Below are 21,914 nucleotides of genomic sequence, written 5' to 3'. Positions count from 1 at the left end.
CTCCACCAATTCCCCCCAGACCCCTTCTCTGGCTGGGTTGGGGCCCTGCCCCACCCCCAATCCCAGCCCTGCCCACTCTGGGCTGTTACTGTCTGTGGGTTCCAGCCCTGCCTCCCCCACTGGACTGTCAACCCTAGGCTGGTGAGGCAGTGATGCCAGGACTCAATCCAGCACAGCCTGGCATGAGACAGATGCTTATTAACTATTTGTTGCCTTAATGAAGGTTGCCACATGTCAGGCTTCTACCAGGCAAGCCAGGGACAGCGATGAATCAGCCCAGTCAGGTCCTGTGGGAGCTCATGGACAGGCAGGGACACGCGGTTACCCAATACGGGTGACAATCAAAGAGGCCATGCCATGGAGGGATGCTGCAAACCCATCGAGTCACCAGCTGGGGAGTCACTGCATGCTGTGGCCAAAGACCAAGCTGGCGCCCGTGTGGGCCTGGGGGGTTCTGCTGGGCTGGCTGAGGCTGTGAAACTGCCTGGGCGGTGGGGGCCACAGAGGGCAAAGGCCCGGCACTGGAGCCTCACAGAAACTGGGTTCAAATCTCAGCTCTGCCACTTCCGGTGGGTTGTGGAATCACCAGCCCTCTCTGAGCCTCTGTTTCTTCATCTGTAACAAAAAAATGATCATATCCTGTGGGGTGTCCTTGGGGTTAAATGAGGCTGAAAGCCTTGGTGTCGTCTTTGATTCTTCTTTTTCTCACGTCCCGCATTTAATTGAGTAGTAAATGCTGTCGGCTTTTTAATAATTTAATTTATTTTTTAAATTTAGTTTTTATTATATTATTTTATTTATTAGAGTTGATTTACAGTGTTATATCAGTGTCGGCTTTGACTTTAAAAATCTATTGAGGGGGGAGGGGATAGCTCAGTGGTAGAGTGTGTGCTTAGCATGAGCAAGGTCCTGGGTTCAGTCCCCAGTACTTTCAGTGAAAAAAAAGAGAGAATGGTGATTTAATAAGTTAATAGTTTTTTTTTAATTGGATGAAGGACGGAAAGCAGGGGAAATACAGGTAAAATGCTTACTAGAGCACCTGATGCTGAGGGAGCAGGTGAATAGCAGGAATGCCGGTGATTTTGGTGAATCAGATAAAGGCCGGTCCCCTGGGGCTGCCAAGGCTGGGTGTGCAGGAGACAGGCACGTACAGCTAATTGCAACACCTGTGATTTGTGACATGCACAGGAAGTGACAGGTTGCAAGCCGGAGACCCTGAGGCTTCTAGGAGGCAAAGCTGAGCAAGGCTTTTGGAGGCTACGCGGATGCCTGCCTGGTAGCTGGGGCTGGGGGGAGGGGAGGAGGTAGAGTACTCCCAGAAAGCCCAGCAGGGGGCGCCAGAGAGAGACAAGGAAAGGAAAGCTGCGGGATCTCTGGATTCATTCATTAATAAATGCTTCATGACTAAAGTCCTTCATTGCTCCAAATGGTCTCTGTTGATTGCAACTAGGCACTGTGCAAGAACTATACACTTACTGTGATCCACGTGCTGGAGACACTGTGGCGGCCAAGATGGCCTTTCTGCCGCTGAAGCCTGAATTCTACTGGGGAAGGTAGAGAAGGAAACATGAAGACAAAAATACCATCACAGGCTAATTCTAGATGGTGCCCAGCACCGTGAAGAAAATACAGTGGAATCAAAATGTGGGAAGGTAAAGGGTGCTTTAGATGTGGTGTCCAGGAGAGGCCTCTCTGAGGAAGTGACATTGGAGCCAAAGGACAGGGAGTGGGTCAAAATAAATGACCTGGAAGAATGATCCAGGCAGAGGGACCAGTGGGTGCAAATGCCCTGAGGCAGGAAGGAAACCGTGGATTTGAGAAACAGCCATGAGGCTGGGGTGGCCAGTGTGGAGTGAGTAGGATTGACAGATAAAACACAGGATGCCCAGTTAATTGGAATTTCAGACAAGTAACAAGTAAATTTTTAGTATAAGTATGTCCCCGAATTGCATGGGACATACTTATACTGAAAATGGTTTGAAATTTGTCTGAAATTCCATTTTAACTGGGCATCCTGTATTTTATTGGCCAAATTTTCATTACCTAGGGTTATCTAGGGATGAACAAAGGAGAATGTGGAGGAAGATGAGGACAGAAGACATGGAGAGGGTAAACATTTCTCTCCAGATCCTGTACACATGCATGAAGGGACAGGTTGCTGTCTGAGTTATGCAGGGACCTCTGTTATATGGGGTCCCTACTCCTAGGGCAATAGTTTCTTCCTCGCCTCCAAGATCTCCCTCCAAATCTTTGCTGCTTCTTTACAGCAAATTAAAAGATAATCTTTCTTTTGCTTCAGGGGAGAAAGTAACATATTCATTGTCAGAAAAAAATAAAACAAATTCAAACCATACCAAAAAGACTAAAGTGGAACTGAAAATTCCCTGGTTGTCCCATTCCAAAGAGCTTCTAGCTTTTAACATTTTAATATTTTTCCTTATAACCTCATTTTTGAAAAATGAAAATACTGTCATATGATATAGGTGGGTTTGTAACCTGTTTTTCCTTCCCACATAAATTAACATGGGCATAATATCAGCTCTGTTTGCTTTTTTTTTTAACAAACTATTTTTTGGAACAGTTTTAAATTTACAGAAGAATTGCAAAGAGAGTACAGAGTTCTCATAAGCCCCACACCCAGTTTCCCCTGTTATTAAAATCTTACCTTAATACGGTAACTTCATTACAACTAATGGACCCATACTGATACACTATTATTAACTAAAGTCCATACTTTATTCTACAGCATTTAAAGGAACTTTAAAATATAACTTCATTGAGATATAATTTAATACAATTAACTGCACCCTTTTAAGGTGTACAATTTGTTGAGTTTTGACAGATGTGTATTCCCATGAAACCACCACCATAATCAAGATGCAGAACATTTGCATCACCCCGGAGGGTCCCCTCCCATCCCTCTGCGGTTAATCTTTTCTTCTGTCTCCCAGCTTCAGGCAACAACGAATCTGCTCTCCATCACTATAGATTAGATTGACTTTTCCCAGAATGCTCTGAATGGAACCATATACAGTCGGCTACAGTTCTGCCTTCTCCGATTCAACCAACCCCCGATGGAAAATAGCCAGGAAAAAAAAAATTTTCCACAAAGCTCCAAAAAGCAAACCTTAAATTTGCTGCATGTTGGCAGGTATTTACATAGCGCTGACATTGTGTGAGGTCTTATAAGTAATCTAGAGGTGATTTAAAGTATACAGGAGGATGTGTGTAGGTTATCTGCAAACATGAAGCCATTTTATATAAAGGACTTGAGCATCCACAGATTTGGGTATCCCCAGATGTCCTGGAACCAATCCCCTTCAGATACTGAGGAAGAACTGTAGCATTGTCTTTCACCTAGCCTAATATATTTGCAATTCACCCATGTTGTCCTGCTTCCCAAAAATTTCTTCCTTTTCATTGCTGAGTTGTATTCCATGGACGGGATTGATGCATTGCAATATATTTGTCTTCTCACAAGTTGATAGACATTTTGGGTTGTTTCTAGTGTTTGGCAATCATGATAACTGCTATGAACATTCCCATCCAAGTCATTGTGTGAATATGTGTTTTCATTTCTCTTGAGTAAATACCTAGGAGTGCAATCATTGGGTCCTGTGTCTTCTAGAATCTTTTTATGACTACATGAATGTATTCCATGACATGTTTTGAGCTCTGCTCATCATCTCATTTTTATGTTATATTATTTATTTGTTCACATGTTTATTATTATCTATCTTTCAAGCATTTGTTCTCTGAAAAAGAGAAGAAACGGTTAGGAACCTAGACCTGAGGCCAGGCTGCCTTTGTGACTTTGGAAAAGTTACTTGACGTCTCTGTGCTTCAGTGTGCACATTTGCAGAATGGGAATAACAATAGTGCATAGGGCTGTTGTGGGGATTAAATGAGGAAATGTTTGTACACTTGATCTTAGCCAAAAGGCTGAGAAGCAATAAATGAGGTAATGTTTGTAAAGTGCTTAGCCTAGGACCTGCCATATAATAAATGTTTGCACATATATTATTCGACATGTTTGGCATACAGGTAGCAGTCAATGAATATACTTACTGAATAAATTTGAGCAATTTTTAAGAGCATCAGCTTTGAAGTCAGACTTCCTCGTTAAAATTCCAGCAAAGCTGCTTACAAGTGGTGGGACTTCATTCCATTTCCCACCTGATTCCCATGCCTCAGTTTCCTCATCTGTTAAATGGGGCTCAGGATCCCATCTTAGATATAAGTGGTGAGGATTAGAGAAGGTCAGGGAGCTGAAATGTATACAGAGCATCTGGCATAGGGAGCAGTGACAAAAATGGAAAGCAACCTAAATGCACAAAAGAGGGGAATTGTTCAGCGCAGTATCATTCATCAACAATTTTAAAACAATTGTGGTAAAAAAATTCTTTCTAAAATAACACTAATAATGAATATATTCACCTAGATACCTCTGTCTATGTCTTTCTTTTCCTTTGAAAATCCTCAGAAGCAAAACTGTATCAAAAGGTAAAACACATTGTTAAATCTCTTGATGAATATTGCCAGAAGTCTGCCCCAGATCACAGTCCTACAAATTGGGTATGAGAGTGACTGTTACCTTCCATTCTCATCAGCACTGATGATAGTATTGAATAAATATTTTTGAGAGAATAAAACATATTTTTAATACTTTGATGTCAATTTCATTAATTTCTTGTTCACTGATTCCATTTTTTCTTATTCGTTGTATTTTAAATTTTTGTTCATGTTCTTTGCCTATTTTTCTGTTGTGTTCACCTTTCTTATTGATTTGTAAGTGCTCTTTACATATGAAGGACAGAAAGCTTTGCTTGCCACCTATTATATTGCCACTGATCTTTTTCCTTGATGTACTGAAATGTATTGTTTCTATGAGGCCAAATCCTCCTTACTCTCCTCACCTGTTTCCATTCATTGGGGGTCACCTCCTCACCACCTCCTTCAGGAAGCACTCTTTGAAGAGGGCTCTTTGAGGCCTGATTTCCTCTCCCTGGGCCCTGAAGTAGGAGGGCCTAATTGCCTATTCTAAGGAAGCCTCTGGAGCAGGTCTGGCAGTGGGCTTCTTCCAGGGCTCTGATCTCTGTCTGTGATCCCCAAGTAAGTTAAAGGGGGTGTCCCCAACATGGGTGCTAGAGCCTGAGGCCCTGCGTAAATTGCATTAAAGAAGCAAAGGCAGCACCTGGCCAACCTCCTGTCCCTGTGACCTGAATAATGTGCTATATCATCTCAACTACTAGACTTAGTTTTTAAAAACTGGATGCTCGGAAAGGTATAAAAATTTCAAAAGAGCACAGAAACAAGGTTTAATGCTGGCAAGGATACTTTAAAGGGCATCTTCCCCTTTGAACCCTGGCGGGAGTGTGAATTGGATCCCTGAAACACAAAACGGCAATGTATGTCTCAGGCCGTAAGGAGGCAGCAGAGGGCAGTTAGTGAGAGCCCTGCCTGGGAGTCAAAACTCGATGAGCCCAGAGTGTGACTTTGAGCAAATGAAGTTACTTCTCCAAGCCTCAGTTTCCTCCTCTGCAAAGTAGGGATAATCATAGCCCCTGCTGTTTAAATTACACAGCTAAGCACCATGCATGGTGCACAGAAATGTTTGAAGCATGGGAACTGTTACTATTATTAAATCTTAAAGATGTACATTTCCTTTGACCCAGCAGTTCCATTTGTAGTCATCTATTCAAAGGCAATAATGAGAGATGTGCACGAATATTTAGCTGCTTGGAATGTGGGAGGGGGGATTATTTATCATAGCAAAATATTTACCACAGCGGAGATATTCAACAAGAAAGAGTAGTTCGAACAAATTAGAGTTCATTGAATGAACGGCATCTTATGCAGCCATTAAAATGAATGTTTTTGAAGAATACTTAGACATAGAAAGATACTAGTGATATTCATATTCTTGTTTTTAAAAGATACAAAATTCTTTATAAATGTGTTTCTAATTGTTTTTTTTTTAAGTAGGTAAATGTACAGAGAAAAAAAGACTATGGAATCATTCATTCATTGCTTCTGCAGACATTAATTAAATGCCTATTATATGCTAGACATTGTGCTGGGACGGGGAGATGCACTAAATATTTAAGAGCACTTCTGATGAGGCGGATTTATGACTCATTCATTCAACAAATGGGCATGAACAGTGAACAAAACAGATAATCCGTCTGTTTTAATCCGTCCTCTCCTAGGGCTGACATTCCAGCAGGGGAGACAACCAAAAAACAATACCTATGATTAGCTAATTATCTAGTATCTAGAAGGTGATTTGAGCACCAGAAACTAAGAAAAAGCAGACAAGGTAAGGGGTTGAGTAGCAGGTGAAAGGAATGTTTACTGCTTTAGTCAGAGTGGGCAGGAACAGTCCCACTGATAAGGTGACATTTGAGTAAACTCTGAAGGAGAGGAGGGAGGGAGACAGGAGGATACTTGGGTGAAGTCTATTCCAGACAAAAGGAAAGGTCAATGCAGTGACCTTGAACTGGGAGAGCACCTGTTACTTTTTTGGAAGAGCAAAGTGGCTGGAGCCCAGTTAGTGAAGTCATAGAAAACGATGTCCGAGTTCAGTTAATTCAGTTCATGGGCTTTTGTTCTTGTTGTTGTATTTTCCAAAAAAAAAAAAAAATTAAGAAATAAATTACTAAAAAAGAAAAAAAACTTATAGAAAAGACTAAGATCAAATAATGTCTTGTTTCCGGGTCAAGTTCCCGGACTCAGACCGACAGATGTCGTACAAAACTCATTATTTACTTCCTGTCATCCCGAACCAGTTAGTTTTCCCCTCTAACTTGTCGTTTTATCTGTAAAATGGGTATTAATAATACAGTATGTTGTAGTGAGTATTCAGCGAGACTATGCAACTAAAGCACTTGGCCAGGTATCTGGCACACAGTAAGTGCTTAAGAACTGTTTCTGGCCATTGTTACCCAGTACTGTAATGCTTTCCATCCCCTAACTCCTTCAGGGGGAAAGCAGGAACGACTGTTAGAGGAGCTCAAACATTTCCCCTTTAAGAACCCGGGTGGGCTGGGAGCCACCGTTCCCGCACCCTTTCCAAATTTTCCAATCCCGGCTTGGCATTTTCAGCCCAAAGGTCTCCGATTGGACAATCTGTACCAATAAGAGGCTGGAGCCGGCGCTGCCAGGCGCCCAGCTCCGCCCCTGAGTCGGCCCTGCCTCCTGCCCGGTCAGCCCCGTTGCTATGGGGACTGGTGGGCGGTGAGTGGGGGAAAGCCCCGGATGTTCGTTGGGGATTCAACATGGCGGCGGCGGTGGCCGCGCTGGCGGCGGCGCAAGAGAGCTGAGGGCGGCATGAGGGCGCCGAGTTCCGGGCCGAGCAGCTAGGCCTCGAGCAAGTGCTCTGCCGAGCCGGTAGGATAAGCGGTCTGGCTAGGGGATTGGGGTGGGCCGGGCGATGGCTGTGGGAGAGCGTTTATACGAGTAGGGGGCGGGGCCGCTGGGGTCGAAGTTCGCTCGTGGAAGAGCCGTGTCCGAGGGATCGCGGGTCAACTCTGAGCAGGAGGAAGATGTAGAGGAGGTCAGAGGTCAAACTAACGGAGGGGGCGTGGCGAAGGAGAGCGCAAAATGCGAAATTTGAAGTGGGGGCGAGTTGGAGGGGGTCGAGGCGAGTGTCCAAAAAGGGAGGTCAAAGTTAATTTGAGGAGAGGGTGCGCCTATGAGGGTCAGAGGTCACAACCATGGTGGCGGCGGGTTGGAGCTTTAAGGCAGTGGAGCAAATGAATGAGGTTTAGGTTGGGGGGCATCTTTATAGGATCAAAGGTGGGGCGTGACCAAAGAGGGCAAAGATCAGAATCTCATGGCCTGACAAATGATGTTCCCAAGGGTCAAAGGTTAAACCCAAGTGGGACATATTGCTGGAGAGGAGGAGTAGGACATTCAAGAAAAAAGTCAAAGGTGCTTCCTGGGGGTAGGAGGGAAGCTCCCCTCCCACAGATAATGAAGATAACAGCAAACGCTCATAAAGCACTTACTCTGTGTCAGGCCCTGTTTAGGACAGGGCTTTACCTACATTTAATCCTGACCACAACCTTATTGGCTTGGTGCCATTATTAAGAGGCTAAGTGATTTGCCTGGGGCCACCTAATGAGTATGTTGTGCAGGATTTGAACTCTGGTGTCCTGGGCCCAGAGTTCCAGGCCCTGTGGCCTCTCATATACTCGTAATGTTGGTCAATCCTTAATGACAGCCAACACTATGCTCAGCGCCCTGTGCACCTGGTCTTACTATATCACAGTCTTGTGAAGTGGGTACTGAATAGACCCACTTTACAGACCGAAAACGTGAGGCTCAAAGAGCTTCTGCTAAATGACGGAGACAGATTCCAAGCTGGATCTGAATGATTCCAGAGCTCCTGCCTCTTGTTGCCCTGTTGTAGATTGCCAAAGGTCTGTTCCTGGAAGCAGGGGGCTGGGCAAGGCTGGGCCACTCCCTGGGCAGGAACAGATTGTATGTTTGGCCTCCATCGAAGGGTGTGATCTGGGAGGAGAAGTTCCCCTGGGCCTACGGGATGGTCTGTTTGTGGGTGGCCCAGAGTCCAAGGAGTCTGATGGGCTTCTGGCTAGGGTGGGTGTCCTTGGGGTGGTACCCTGTACAAAGCTGGGTGTTCTCTGTGCTTAAAACCCCAAGCTCTCAGCATGGTCCTCAGTCACTCCCATCTCATTCACTTCCTACCGCTCTCCCCATCCCTCCCCACTGTCCCACCCCACTGACCTGTTTGCTGTTCTTCAGGTCTGTAGGCTTATGCCTCCCTCCAGGTCTTTGACCTTTTCGTTCCCTCTGTCTTGGGTCCTTTCCCCACTCTGAGTCCTCACTCACGCGTCACTCATTCACAGCCTGACCAGGACCACTGGAGTACTCCCTGCCCCCAGACGCTCTTTTATCACACTACTGTTTTCTCCCAGCCCTTAACTCATCCTTACCTTATTTCTCAAGAACAGTTTGTTGTCTTCCTCCCTCACTAGAATGTGGGACCCTTACCGGCAGGAATTTGTCCATGTTGTTCTTTCCATGAATCCCTACCTGAAGCACTGGCTGGTCTGCAGAGGATGCTTGGTTGGTGGTGGTCGAATACTGGGCACGGTGCTGGGTGTTCAGCAGTGGACAAGATCCACAGGGGCCCTGGCCCCTGGGGGCTCTCAGTTTCCCTTGGTGGGAGTGGACTGGAGCCAGATATCTGGCCAGTGATACACAGCTACATCTCTGCCAGCGGTGATGGAGCTTGAGAGGATAAGCTGAGGGAACCAGGAGGGTGCCCGGAGTCTGGGTACCAACCTGGGCCAGGGACTGTGTCCCTGGGAAAGTCCCCTGGGCAGGCTCTGAAGGATGAGTAGGAGGGATGGGAAAGGGTACACCAGGCAGAAAGTGAGGCGTAAGTGGAGGTCGGGACGGATGCAGAGTTGGGGAAAGTGAGGCGTAAGTGGAGGTCGGGACGGATGCAGAGTTGGGGGCTTGTCAGCAACATGTAGCCTGTGTGAGACCCCAAGGGTCCCTGACCTGGGCGGGAGTGGAGGGGGCAGTGGAGCAGGGGCAGATGAGGAGCTACCCCGGGTGAGTGGAGCTCCAAGACAGTCCTGGGGAGTGGAGAGCAAATGCCAGAGCATGGAAGCCTGGCTCACAGCCAGCTCTGTCGCTCATAGGCTGTATGACCGTGGGCAAGTTGTTTGACTTTTCTGGGCCTCCGTTTTCTCTTCTGCAAAATGGGAATGATAGTGGCTGCCTCATAGAACTGCTGTGAGGATGCAGAGCGTAAAGTGCTTGGCCCATGGCCTGGCACACAGTAGGCGCTGGGTAAGCACTAGTCTCGCTGCGGGTGCTACTGCTGCTGCTCTCTGAGGAGGGCCTCAGAGATGGTGGCGGGGTCACTCTGCACCTGCCTCCTGGCTGGCAGCGACAACCAACCCTCCCCCACCAGCTCTGGCAGGGTCATTGGGTGGGCAGGCGGCCAGGGAGCCCTGTGAGGCCAGCCAGCCTCGGGCCCTGGCAGTGCCAGTTCACTGAGCATCTCGGGGCTTGCACAGATAAGGGGGACTGATAGGGCTTTGGCACCAGACACCCACATTCAGGTTACTGCCCCATCACTTACCACCCGTGGGACCTTGGGCAAGCGATTTCTTATTTGCCCATTTTGTTCCTTGCGATACATTGTAGACTAGTGAGAAAAGTAGAGTTTTCAATATAGCAAAACACCCATGCCTCCAGCATCCAGCCTGGGCCGGAGCACGTAGTGGGTACAGTCAGAGGCCCCACTTCTCTTCCCGCCCGACTGCCCTGCCGATACTGGCCACCCGGCTGGATTTGGTGGCCAGCCTCCCTCTGCAGGTTTCCCTTCTGTTACCACCCTCGGGTGGATTCACAAACAAGAGAGCAATAGTTCTCAACCCGGCCACATATAGCGGCCACCGGGAGATTTCAAAACCACTGCTGCCCAGGCCCACCCTGGAGATTGCGGCTCGGACTCCCTCGGTCCAGGGTGGGGCCAGCACTGCACAGGGTTCCAGTGGCCCCCACGGTTGCCCACCATTTTACAGTCTTATGGATCGTCTGAATGGTACCACAGTAAACTACTGGCTTTTTCTGCTCAGTGTTAGTTTGGCCATGTCTCTGTGTGGACACGTGCAGGTCTAGGGCCAGTCATTCATTTTCCTTTCTTGCATTTCGTCTGATTGTGCCACACAGGAGTTACCTGTTCACCTTTTGGTGGCCATTTAGATGGTTCCCATTGGGACTGTAACAAACAGTGCTGCAGTGAGCGTTCTAGAATGTGTTTCCTTGGCCAGAGTCTCTCTTGGGCATATTGGCTCACAGTGGCAATGCTGGACCTTCCAGATTGTTCCCCAGGGCATTTGTGTCAACATGCTTCCCAACAGTGCTTGAGGGTTCCCTCAGCCTCACGTCCTGCTTTGGGCAGGCTTGTAGCCTTTGCTGAAACCACGTCCTCAGCCATGAGATGGTAGGTTTGACTGCCCCCCACCACACCGGCTGGTTGGGAACCATCGGGGAGATGGTTCACGTAATGGGCTTCGCTGGGGCCTGACACCTGCTGAGCCCCATGCCCAGAGGAGGAGGCAGGCTTTGACCTTTGCCCTCTAGGGCATTCTGGACAGTGGTCGCAACTTTGACCCAACTCTCCTTGGGGGTCATCTCCCACGGCTGGCATTTGGGAAGGGAAATGGTACTGACTTGAACCACCTCAGGAAGAAGGCAAAGAGGAAGAAGGTGCAGCTCGGAAAGGGATGGGCAAAGCTTTCCTGCATTCGTGTGTGTCTGACCATCGTTCCCAGTGGTGACCAGCACAGTCTTAGCCCTGCCTCTTGGGCTACAGAACCATGCAAGGAGACGGTCTTGTCCCCAGACAGTGACAGCCCAGAGTGGTCAAGGCCAGGATGGGGGAGGCACAGGGACTGTAGGAATCCGGAGGAGGCACCTGACCCAGCCTGGGGAGTCAGCAAAGGCTTTCTGGTGAAGGAGATATCTGATTGATGAAAGTGGGCCAGGCCTGGGAAGGAGGTGGGAAGAATAGAACAGGTAGTGGGTATGGAAAGTGCAAAGGCCCCGAGGTCCAAATAAGCTTGGGGTTTTCAGGTCCCATCAAGGAGGCCAGGGTGGCAGAGTTGGCAGTGAGATCCAGGAGGAGGGGATACCGCAGGGGTTGACAGGCTGAGGTAAGGAGCATGGATTTCGTCATGTGTGTAGTGGGAGTGATTGGAGGGCTTTGAGCACATCTGCTTTCCCTTTTATAAAGATTGCTCAGGCTGCCAGGCGGGGAACAGCTCAAGGCGGGGGGAAGGGGGACGTGGTGGCAGGGAGACCAGTGGGGAGGCTGCTGTAACAGTCCGAGCAGAAGAGGGTGGACAGCTTGAGGGTGGCCGTGTTGGAGGAGAGCCCTATGTGCTGGCCAGGGTTGTGAGTACTTTACCTTGTTTGATCTTCATGACAACCTATGAGGTAGATACCATTATCACCCCCATTTTAGAGATGAGAAAACTGAGACCCAGAGAGGTACATGATGCAGCAGGCAAGTGGCAGAGGTGGACTTGAACTCCAGGCCTTTGGGCTGCAGAGTCACTGATTGTCGCAGTTGTCCGCAGTGATTTGGAAGTGGTTTTGATAAGACAGGGCCACTTCCTGTTCTTACCCAGGCTTCTCTTTGGTTCAGCCTGGCTAGTTTCTGGGCACTGGGTCCCTACCTCCCTCAGGGCCTCCCACAGCCCCTTCCCTTTCTTGTCCACTGCTCACCCCTCCTTGTCCTGCTGGCTCACAGTGAGCGAGACTTCCTGGCCAGACGCCGGTCAGGGTGTCCCCAGCAGCTGTTTCTCCCATCACCCAAGCTGAGCGGCCACGAATGCCGCCAGCAGGAAGCAGTCTCCTTCCAAGTCACCGCCAAGGAAATGGGACCCTTCCCGCCCCAGCCTCCCTCCTGGGCTGGGGCTTATTGTCTGACAGCTGCCTTGGCCAACAGGAAGGTTGAGGGGTGGCCAAGGAGGGTCAGAAGGGGAGCTTTCCCAGGTCCCAGGGGAGCCAGCTCTGGCGGATGCAACAGAAGCCACCACTCACTGCAGCCTGTCTGGTGGGGCCCTCTGGCCCTGCCGTGACCTCCTCCAGGGTGCCAGGTGATGTACAGCCATCCTCGGGGTAACGACAGCTTCCCTGCTGGGGATGCCAGTCCACACACGCCCCTCAGCCGGAACCCCTAGCTGGGTGCCCCTCAGGAAGATCTAGAATTTCCCCAGGCCTTGCCTTCCTCGCCTATCAGATGGGCTTTTGGGAGGCTCGAAGGACACAGGAGATCGTGCTGTCAGGTGCTCAGCACGCTGCCTGGCACAGTCAGCCCACAGTACATATCCTGTCTGGTCTGCAGCCTCCTGTTCGTCTGCTGCCAGCCCCCACCTCCACCCCATGCTCCCCACACCAGTCCCCAGCACCCCAGTGCACAGCCAGATGTGTGCTTGGTGAGCACCCCGCAGGGGCTCGGCCCAGGGACCCTGAGGGAGAGGTGTTATTAACCTCATTTTTCTTTTCCTGCATTTTAATTTGGAGAAGGCCCATTTTTGCACCGTCTGCGTGTATTCACTCTTTGCAGTGAGAAACTACGCAGCACAGAAGGCTGCACAGCGAAAAGGTCTCTCCCAGCCCAGCCGGCGGTCCCTGCCCAACGACAGCATTGTTCCTGGTTTCTTTCCCTTCTTGTGATATTTGTTGCTACACATGTTCTCCCCTCTTCTGTTTTTGCTCAAGTGGAGCCGATTTCCCATGTTTGTTTTCTGTCCTGCCCCTTGCATTTTCCACTCTTAAGCTCTCTATCAGGATGTGGAGGGCTTTCTGTGGCTGTGTCGTGCCGTGTCCCTGCACACACAGGGGACACCTCTAGGGGTGGCTCAGAGGTCTGAGATGTGCACCCCGGGAGCCCTGCGGTAGTGTCTCAGCCTGCCCAAGAGCACAGGCCTGTTTGCACCCTCACCCCAGTGTCTGGTAGCACCAGGGTCTCCTCATATGCTCGCTGTGTAGACGGGTGTTACCTAATGCTTGGACCTCTGCCAATCACAGGTGCCCAGTGGACCTCATTGTGCTTCTGATTTTAGTATGAGTAAATGGGAGCATCTTTGTGTTTCTTGAAAGCCACCCTGGCTTCCTTTTTTGGGAGCTATCTCTTCATGGTATTTTTACTTTGCCCTCAGAAGAGGAAACTGAGGCATGGGTTGGAAACCCCACAGTAAGTGAGTGGCAGATCTGGGACTCTAACTCCAATCTGGAGCTTGTAACCTGTCTGACGTAGTAAATGTGGAGGGCACAGGCTCTGGAGCCCGCTTTGCCACTCTTAGCTGTGTGACCCCAGACAAATCACTTCATCTCTCTGTGCCTAGTTCTCATCTGTAAAATGGGGTGATGGTGATACCTCCTCATAGGATTGTTTTGAGGATATAAATGCATGCTCATCAGGCAGAATGCACAGTAAGTGTTCAAAGATGGTTAGTGGCTAGTGTTAGTGCTCATAGCATGACGCTGTATCCTTAGTGTTTGCAGGCACTGTTCTGTGTGTCTTGAGTGAACCAACTTCCTGCATCCTCCCAGCAACCCCGAGACATAGATGTTCTGGTTATCTCCCTTTTAAGAGGAGAAAATTGAGAACCTGGGAGGCTCGCCTGGGGTCACAGAGCCAGCATGGCTGGGATTTTGCTGCTAACCACCGAGGTGTGCTCCCTCTGCCGCCCCTCACCTGAGCCGGGGATTAGCAGGCTCTCCCTGCCAGCCCCCCGTCAGTCTGTGTCTTCATTCCAGGCTGCCCCAGAGCTGTAGAGGGTACACCTTGGCAGGTGAGGGCACTGGGCGGGGGCCCCACATAGAGAGTCTCCCTCCTCGGCCTCCCTGCTCCCACCCCTGGCGCCCCAGCCCAGCCCTGAAAACTCCTGAGAAAGCAGCATTGTGTGGCAGTTTCGGCTTGCTTCCCCCTTGGGTTTCAGCCACTCCCACACGACGGGAAGCGGCCCTGGCCTCCTCCGTCCTCCTCCCTGCTCCACGCTCAGGGCTGGGAATGGAGAGGAATTAGGACATTGAGGGAGGGAGGGAGGGAGGGCCGGGCTGCTGTCATCCCCCAGGTGAGGACACCCCCCACCGCAGCCCTGCCCTCTCTCTCTCTCCCTCTTTCTTGCTCCTTCTCCCTAGGGACCCTTCCTCTGCTGCCTACACCCTCCTCCACAGCCCTTCCTCCAAGTCTGCCCTTCCTCCAAATCTTCTGCAGCAGCCTGGCCCCAGATTATTTGATTCTGAAAGGCTCTGTGTGTGTGTGTATTTATGTACATTTATAACTCCACTTTTTTTAAACCTTTAATAATTGTGAAGCATGACTTGCCTACAGAAAAGTGCCTCAGTGAACATGTCAGTTGAACAGATGAACAGCACTTCAGCACACCCAAGAGAAGACTGAGAATACAGCACCCCATGACCCCCCCATCACCCTCTTGACCACCACCCTAGGAGCAGCCACTTCCCTGACCTTGGGAGTCACCAGGTCCCTGCTTTTCTGGAGCTTTTATCGGATGTGCACCCTGAGTCAGAGCCTACCGCCTTTCCTGCTTTGGGACTTCACATAAACACATTTGCGTCTGCCCTCGTCATCCCTAGCCCGTGAGGCCCATCCCTGGGGTTGCAGTGTGGGGGGTTCATTCACCCTCATTGCTGTGCCGAGTTCTATGGTGTAAACACACCGTAACTTACTTCTCCTCTCCTGCTGTGCAGGTGTGAACGTGCTCTTTGAATGGGTCTGCCGGGGTGTGGTGCACACACTTCTCCAGGGCAGGGTCCTCAGGTTAGAGAGTGGGGTCTCATCACCTTTAGTAGGTGCTACCGCACAGCCATCCAGAGTGGTACCTGCACATGCGCACAGCAGCCGCTCCGCATCCTCACCGACACTGACACCGGGTCTGTGGGACTTTGTAATTGATCTTGGAACATTTTAGTCTCTTCTCCTGCAAGAGTAGTATGTGCCTCTTATCACTGAGACGAGCCTCTTGACATTTTCTCCTCCCTTCCCAGGTTCCTGGCCATGCTGGCTCTTACCCATCCTGCCTATAGGAGTCAAGTGCTTGTTCGTTGATAAGCCCAGTGCTGGGGCCCCAGGACCCAGAGAAAGCCTGCTGCTCTGCCTTCAGATTAGAACCTGGTGCCTCCCACCCCACTTTGTTTTCACCCTCTAGTTCCAGCCACCCTCAACTCCTGCCTGGACTGTCGTCAGGGCAGCCTCCTGGTCTGGATTTGACTAGCCAGCCACTTGGGCCTCTCCGTGTCCCAGTTTCCTCTCTAGGATCGAGGCTACTCTGGGTGTCCTAGGGCATCTCTGAAGTTCTGCTTCTGTCATACTTACCCCAGCGCCTGGAATATAAATATGAATGTGGTCCCTGTATTTTTTTTTCCAACAAATACTCTGGAGTGCCTGGCCCTTGTGGCCTCCAGAGACACAGTGGTGAATAAACAGATCCTGTCTCTTGGACTCTGAGCCTTCTGAGCACACCCCCACCTCCCCTCCGGAAGACAGGAAGGAGAAGGCCCGAAATGACCTTAGGCCTGGGGATTCCTTTATTCTTGAGGCTGATTAATAGGGAGACCTAACTGAGGGTTTTCCTGTGCAGGGCTCCCTTGCTGCTTCTGCCCAGTCCTTCCTGGAGGAATTCCACCCATTTCACAGATGAGGAGGGTGAGGGTGGCGCCAGTGGTGAGTGCTCGGCCCATCCTGCCCGTGGTGCTGAGCAGATGTGGTGCTGGAGCGGTTTTCCACATCTTCCTCGAACATCAGGAGTGCCCCTCCTGTGAAGGGCGGATTCAGTCCTTTGCCTGTTTGTCCTCTGGGCTGCCTGCAGTTTTATTTTGAATTTCTGTGAGTTAAATCCTAGTTTCTGGGTGAGAACCTTGTGTTTCTAAGATGGTACTCCTACCTCCTTTCAGGCTGTGGCTTGTCTTTGCACTTCTTTTTTATGTCTTTTGAAAAACAGAAGCACCTAGTTTTACCAGAGTCAAATTTATCACTCATTCCCTTTATAGTTTTATTGTTCCACTTTTCACGTTTAGTCTTTTTTTGTTCTGGAATTGTTTTGCGTGCATGTGTATGTGTGTGGTGTGAGGCAGGCACCCAGTTTCGTATTTTCCGCCTGGATCCCCAGCCATCCAGGTACTGTTTATTACAAACAGACCTACTTTTCTCCACTGCATAACTGGGTCTGTTCTAGGTACTCTCTTCCTTTCTCATGCTGTTTGCCTGCTCCTGCATCAGTACCCCACTTCCTGACTTCTGTAGTTGACAGTAAGTCTTGATGAGGGGAGAGCAAACCCTCCCACAAGTCCTTCCAGAGTATCTCGACCATTTGGCTTTTTGTAATTCCATTTAGATATGAGATAAGCATCTTGCCACACACACAGTTGTGACCGAGTCTCCCAGTCCGTGCACGTAGTTTGTCTCTCCATTTATTTATGTCTTCTCTGATGTCTCTCAGCAAAGTCATACTTTCCCAGCCAGACCTTGCCCACCTCATTGGCTTTATTCCTGACGTGGCAGCGGGAGCCTGTGGCCTCCTCCCACAAGGCGCCTTGCTCCCTGGGCTTGGCCTGGCCGGGTGAGGCTCTCACCACCGAGACAGGAGCCCACCTCTCCCCCCATCCCCTGCTTCCTCCCTGGCACCGCCCCTGGGCCCTGGCAGAGGGCGGGCAGGCTGCCCAGAGAGGAGGTTGTAATTTTCCTGAATGATTTCAAGGGCTAATTAAAGGTTTTCCTTGACTAATCAGCTTACGGTTTAATTATCAGGGAGCAGGCTCAGGGATGCGGGAAGCCGCTCTGCTGGAGTCTCCTCACAGTGTGGCAGGAAGGAGCCAGGGCCCAGCCCTAACCCCACGGTGGGGGCAAGATCTAGGGATACCCTGGCACCCCCAGGAGGCCAGCTGTGGTTCTCCATCCCTGGGAGGGAATGGAGGTGGAGGGCAGCGGGTGCTGTTGAGGTCAGAGTGGGCGCCTTTCCTGCTTAAAATCCTTCCATGGCTCCCACTGCCCTGGGAGGGGCCTGGACCCTGTCCCGCGTCTGGTCGGCAAGGCCTTGCCCCTCCGCTTGCTTGCTGCACCTCAGCCATGCAGGCCTTTGGTGTTCTCAGTTCATTTATTCTTCGGGTCTTGGCCTAAAGGTCACCACCTCTGGGAAGCCTTCTCAGGCCACTCTTGCCTGCCAGAGCAGGTGATAAACTGCCAGCCACATGCTGGCTGTCACTGTCACTCACTCCACCAGCAATAAGTTCTGGGGGTGGTGAGGGGGATGTCTTGACTGCACCCTGTGGTCCAGCATTTAAATTGCCCAGCATTTAAGTTGCTGGGGACCCAAGAGGAGAAGGGATTCAGGACAGGTGCTCCGAGGAGAGGGCTGGGAGTGGGTGTTCAGGCCAGGAGGACTGAGTGATCTCTGAGGGCTTCCTGAGGGAGGCGTTTGGACACCTGGCCGGTGACCTGACCGAGGATGGGCTTTTGGGAGTTTGCGAAGGGGGAGGGAACCCGGAGATGGCCGTGCCAGGCCTGGGTTCATTCCTTGCATTCCTCAGCAGGCCCCAGACTCCCGTTGGCCCAAGGTGGGGGAGGGTGGGCAGTCAGAGAGGGGGCCTCCTGGACGATAACCCTGCCCCTCCGCCTTCCTTTTCCCTTTCAGTTCCATCCCACCATCCATGTGTCTCACTTTACAGCTCCCTCTCAGGGGCTCAGGCCTGGGCCTATGTCCAGGTACCTACCCCCGCAACCCTTGCTCACCACAGGCTGCACGTTAGGGTTACCTGGTGCAGGCATCAGTGCCAGGGCCCAGGGCCAGACCATTTGAATCCATATCTCTGGCTGTGGGGCCTGAGCTTTGGGTTTTGTTTGTTTTTTTTTAAAGCTCCCTGGGTGACTCTAGTGTGATTCTGAGTCAGGATGAGAACCACTGGCCTACAGAAATGGTGGAAAACACGTATTAGCTTTTGTAATGTTTGACTTTTCTAGTCTTCTGACATGGCGTGATTAAGTCACATCACCTCCACAGCCTCCCTGTAGGAAGCTGCAACTATTATTCATATTGGCGAGGCAGCTGAGGCCCAAGGAAGGCTTCTGTGCCTGGCAGTGCAGCCTCTGTCACTGTCCTATCTTCCCACCAGTGGGCCCTCCTGGCCCCTGTCTGGGTGACTGTCTCTGTTCCCCAGCCCCCCTCTTCTCCTGTCTTTCTCTCCCTGTGTCTCTGCCTCACGGTCTGCTTCCCTTCTCCCCAGCAGAAGCTTCCCCAGCTTCCCTGTTTAGAGCCAGGATCCCGCTGAAGCCACAGAGGGGAGATGGTTTCTACAGGTCCAGGCCGAGGACGGGAAGGATGCTGATGTCACTGCAGGCCAGACTCCCCTGCTGCTTCTGGCACCTGGAGTGGGGGAGGGGGAGGGCATCCCACCGATGGTGGGGGCGGGGGCTACTGGCCGGCTCTGTGACCTTGCGGGGAGGACATCCAGACAGGTGGCCCCTAACAAATCCTGTTAGCCCCGAAATCTGCTGTTGTCATCTGTTGCTGGTTACCATTTCAGGCTCCCTTGGGGTGGCCAATGGTTTAATTCAGCAAAGGTTTGTGATAAGACGTGAATATTGCATTGCAGGAGCTGTGGTTATTTGACAGGAGTGAGGGGGACTGAGAGTCCAGTGCCCCTGTGCGTCCTCCCTCTCCGAGGGCTCGGTGGCCTCCTCTCCCCACCCAGTCCTGACGGGGGCTGGGCACCCAGCTTCCTCGGTGACCTCGGGCCAGGCCCCAAGCCCCAGACATCTCTGCATTGGTTCCCATCTGGAGCAGGAGGAGAATTCTTGCTGCCTCCCAGGGTATCTGGGAGGATGAAGCAAGTCAGCGTGTGTGTGACGCTCAGCACTGGCTGCCATCCTTGTGTCATCATGGTTACTGTCGCCGCAGTCACTGCTACAGTTATTAGAGGCAGGATACACATAGGGATTTAGTAATTAAGGTTCACGGGGTGAGCAAGCCGTACTTCTTTGCTGTTGTGACTAGGTCACATTTCCTTTTGCAGAATGTTTAAAACCTTTGTATAATGGAAGTGTCCTCATACACTCAGAATGGTCTGCTGCTCTCCCCACATCGCCATCCCTGTCACCAGCGTCAGCCATTACCAGTCACGACCGGGCTTTTTCATCGGTTCCCCCCACCCTGATTCTTTCAAAACAATTCTCAAATATCATACACTTCAGCCATAAATACTTCAGATTTTTTTCCTATAAGAGATGAGGAGTGTTTAAAAATATATGTAACACCATTGTCACTGGAGAAAAAGAACCAATACTTCATTATTCTCCTCACATTTCCCCAGTTGTCTTATCATGCTTTCTTCAGTTGGTTTGTTTGACTTGGAATCCAGACAAGGTCTGCTTTGCATCTGGTTAATGGGCCCTTTAAGTCTTCTGTAGTCTGTGGAGCGTGTCCCCCCCCCCCCCCCCCCGTGTGTTCTCTCCTGTGCTTGCTGATTGGGTCGTTTATCTATCAAAAGCCCAGGTCCTCTATCCTCTAGAGTTTCCCACAGCCTGGATCTGGCTGACGCATCCTTGTGGTGTCACTTCACGTGTTCCTATGTTCCCTGTGCTTCCTGTGAATTGGAACTTAGGTCCAGAGGCTCGATTGGATTCAGGTTCTGTTCTTTCATAGGTGGTGCTCTGTGTGAACTTCAGGCCAACATTCGTGTCTGGGTGACTTTTACAATGCATTTAATTAAGTTTTTTTAAAGAGTAGATGGATTGAAAAAAGGTTCTTCAGTCGGTCCTAGTAAGGCTGGTCCCCAGATACAGCAGAGAAGGGCAGGAGGGACTGAGGCCTGAAGTCAGAACGACTGGGGCTGGGAGCAGAGGGCTATGGGTGAGCCCCTGACTTCCCATGAACCCATGTCATCAGTGCACAGCTTTGGGTTCCTGCTTTGCTAGGACTAGAGGCCCCCAGCTGAGAGCCGTCCCTAACCCCCACCCCCACCCCCGTCCTCAGTTCTGCACCCTTCAGCCTGGCCTGGTGGTTAAGCTTTAGGGACTCCTGCCCCGCCCTGCCCTTGGCCAGTTGGTCCACAGGCCACCCTCGGAAGCTTTCCCACCCCCATCTGCTTCCTCCTCTGGAACATGATGGGGGTGGGGACTACTTGGAGGGCTGTGGTCAGGAGGCCTGGGCTCCAGGAGCTGCTGCTCTTCTGCATTTAGTGTAGAAGACTGCATTTGACCTCGTCTGTGCCCGGTCCCCTCCCACTCTCTTCTCCAGCAAGGGGCCTAGATGAGCCAGCCAGGGCTTTCTCAGTCCTAACTAACTCTACCAGTCCTAACGAACTCCTTCCATTCCAGGTGACTGGCTGTTGTGCCTCAGGACAGGGACGCCATGGATGGATATGTCCCCCATGGCCAGAAAGGCTCCCCGGGGAGTGGGATTCATGCAGGAGGCAGCAGTCCGGGGGATGCCGAGAGTCTGAGGGCTCTAGGGCTGGCTGCTTCCAGGCCTTTGTCTTCCTTGCAGGAAACAGGCCAAGAGCTGCAAGGGGCCAAGGAGGGCTGCTGCTCTGATCGCGTGCGCGTTAGAGAGAGAGAAGTGGACAGAGAGACAGCACAAGGAACTGTACAGGCACGTGCAGGTACGGAGGAAGCTCCCAGCTGTCAGGACTGCTGTCCCTGGCATTTCCTGCACAGGAGTGTAAAATATGACATGTGTACATACAAGTGCGTAGAACCTCCCTGTTCAGTTTAATGAAGAACTATAAAGCATACGCCCAACTAACGGCCACCCAGATGAAGAAGACAAAGGTTGCCAGCACCCTAGAAGCCCCCTCCTCCATGTCCTCTTTCATCATTATCAAATGAATTCAACCCTCTTTTCTTCCTTTTAATTGTCACCTCTTCGTCTGTGAATTATGAAAGATTTCGGTTGCCCCCAAGAGATCAGAGAGTTACCTGATGGACTCCCGTGGGCCTGCTGCTCAGCTGAGAGAGAAGACACACTCGCTGCGGATAAAGGCCCCTGGGTCCCCTCCCACAGGTACCCAGGCCTCACTGTGGTCCCTTGCTGCTTCCCTAAACAGCATCCCGTATTGTTCTGCACGTTCTAAAACTGCATGTAAATGGTACCAGGCCGCCAGCACTTGGCTGCAGCTTGCTCTCAGTATTTTGCTTCTGAGATTTCTTGGGGTGGATAAATGAAGTCCCTGCCAATAGGAAGGCTCCCTAGCATATGTCAGAGTCCCCAGCTCCTTGTCCCCATAGCCAGATGAAAGCAGCCCTGCCCTGGCAGAGCCAGCGTTGCAGAAGGGCACTCTGGGGCTACCCTTCACCCCCCAAACCACTGTCTTGGGTGAAAGGGGGCACTTCCTGTCCATGG

General features: G+C 50.9%; 1 protein-coding gene across 6 annotated transcripts in view; it reads left to right on the top strand.

Moving 5' to 3' along the window:
* The first annotated feature begins 7,231 nt into the window (after positions 1–7,231).
* Positions 7,232–21,914, top strand: part of PAK4 (p21 (RAC1) activated kinase 4) — a 42,548-nt gene continuing 27,865 nt past the window's right edge. For 2 of the 6 annotated variants that reach the window (XM_072967109.1, XM_072967104.1), the window contains exons 1-3: positions 7,235–7,389; positions 21,060–21,174; positions 21,458–21,575. The gene's annotated coding sequence lies outside the window, so the exon portion shown is untranslated. Of the gene's footprint in view, positions 7,390–21,059; positions 21,175–21,457; positions 21,576–21,914 lie in introns of all 6 variants that reach the window. The other 4 variants (XM_072967110.1, XM_072967106.1, XM_072967108.1 and 1 more) reach the window with 2 other exon arrangements.

This window comes from Vicugna pacos, chromosome 9 (assembly GCF_048564905.1).
Source record: "Vicugna pacos chromosome 9, VicPac4, whole genome shotgun sequence".
NCBI lineage: Eukaryota > Metazoa > Chordata > Mammalia > Artiodactyla > Camelidae > Vicugna > Vicugna pacos.
This window is presented reverse-complemented; position numbering and strand designations above follow the sequence as displayed.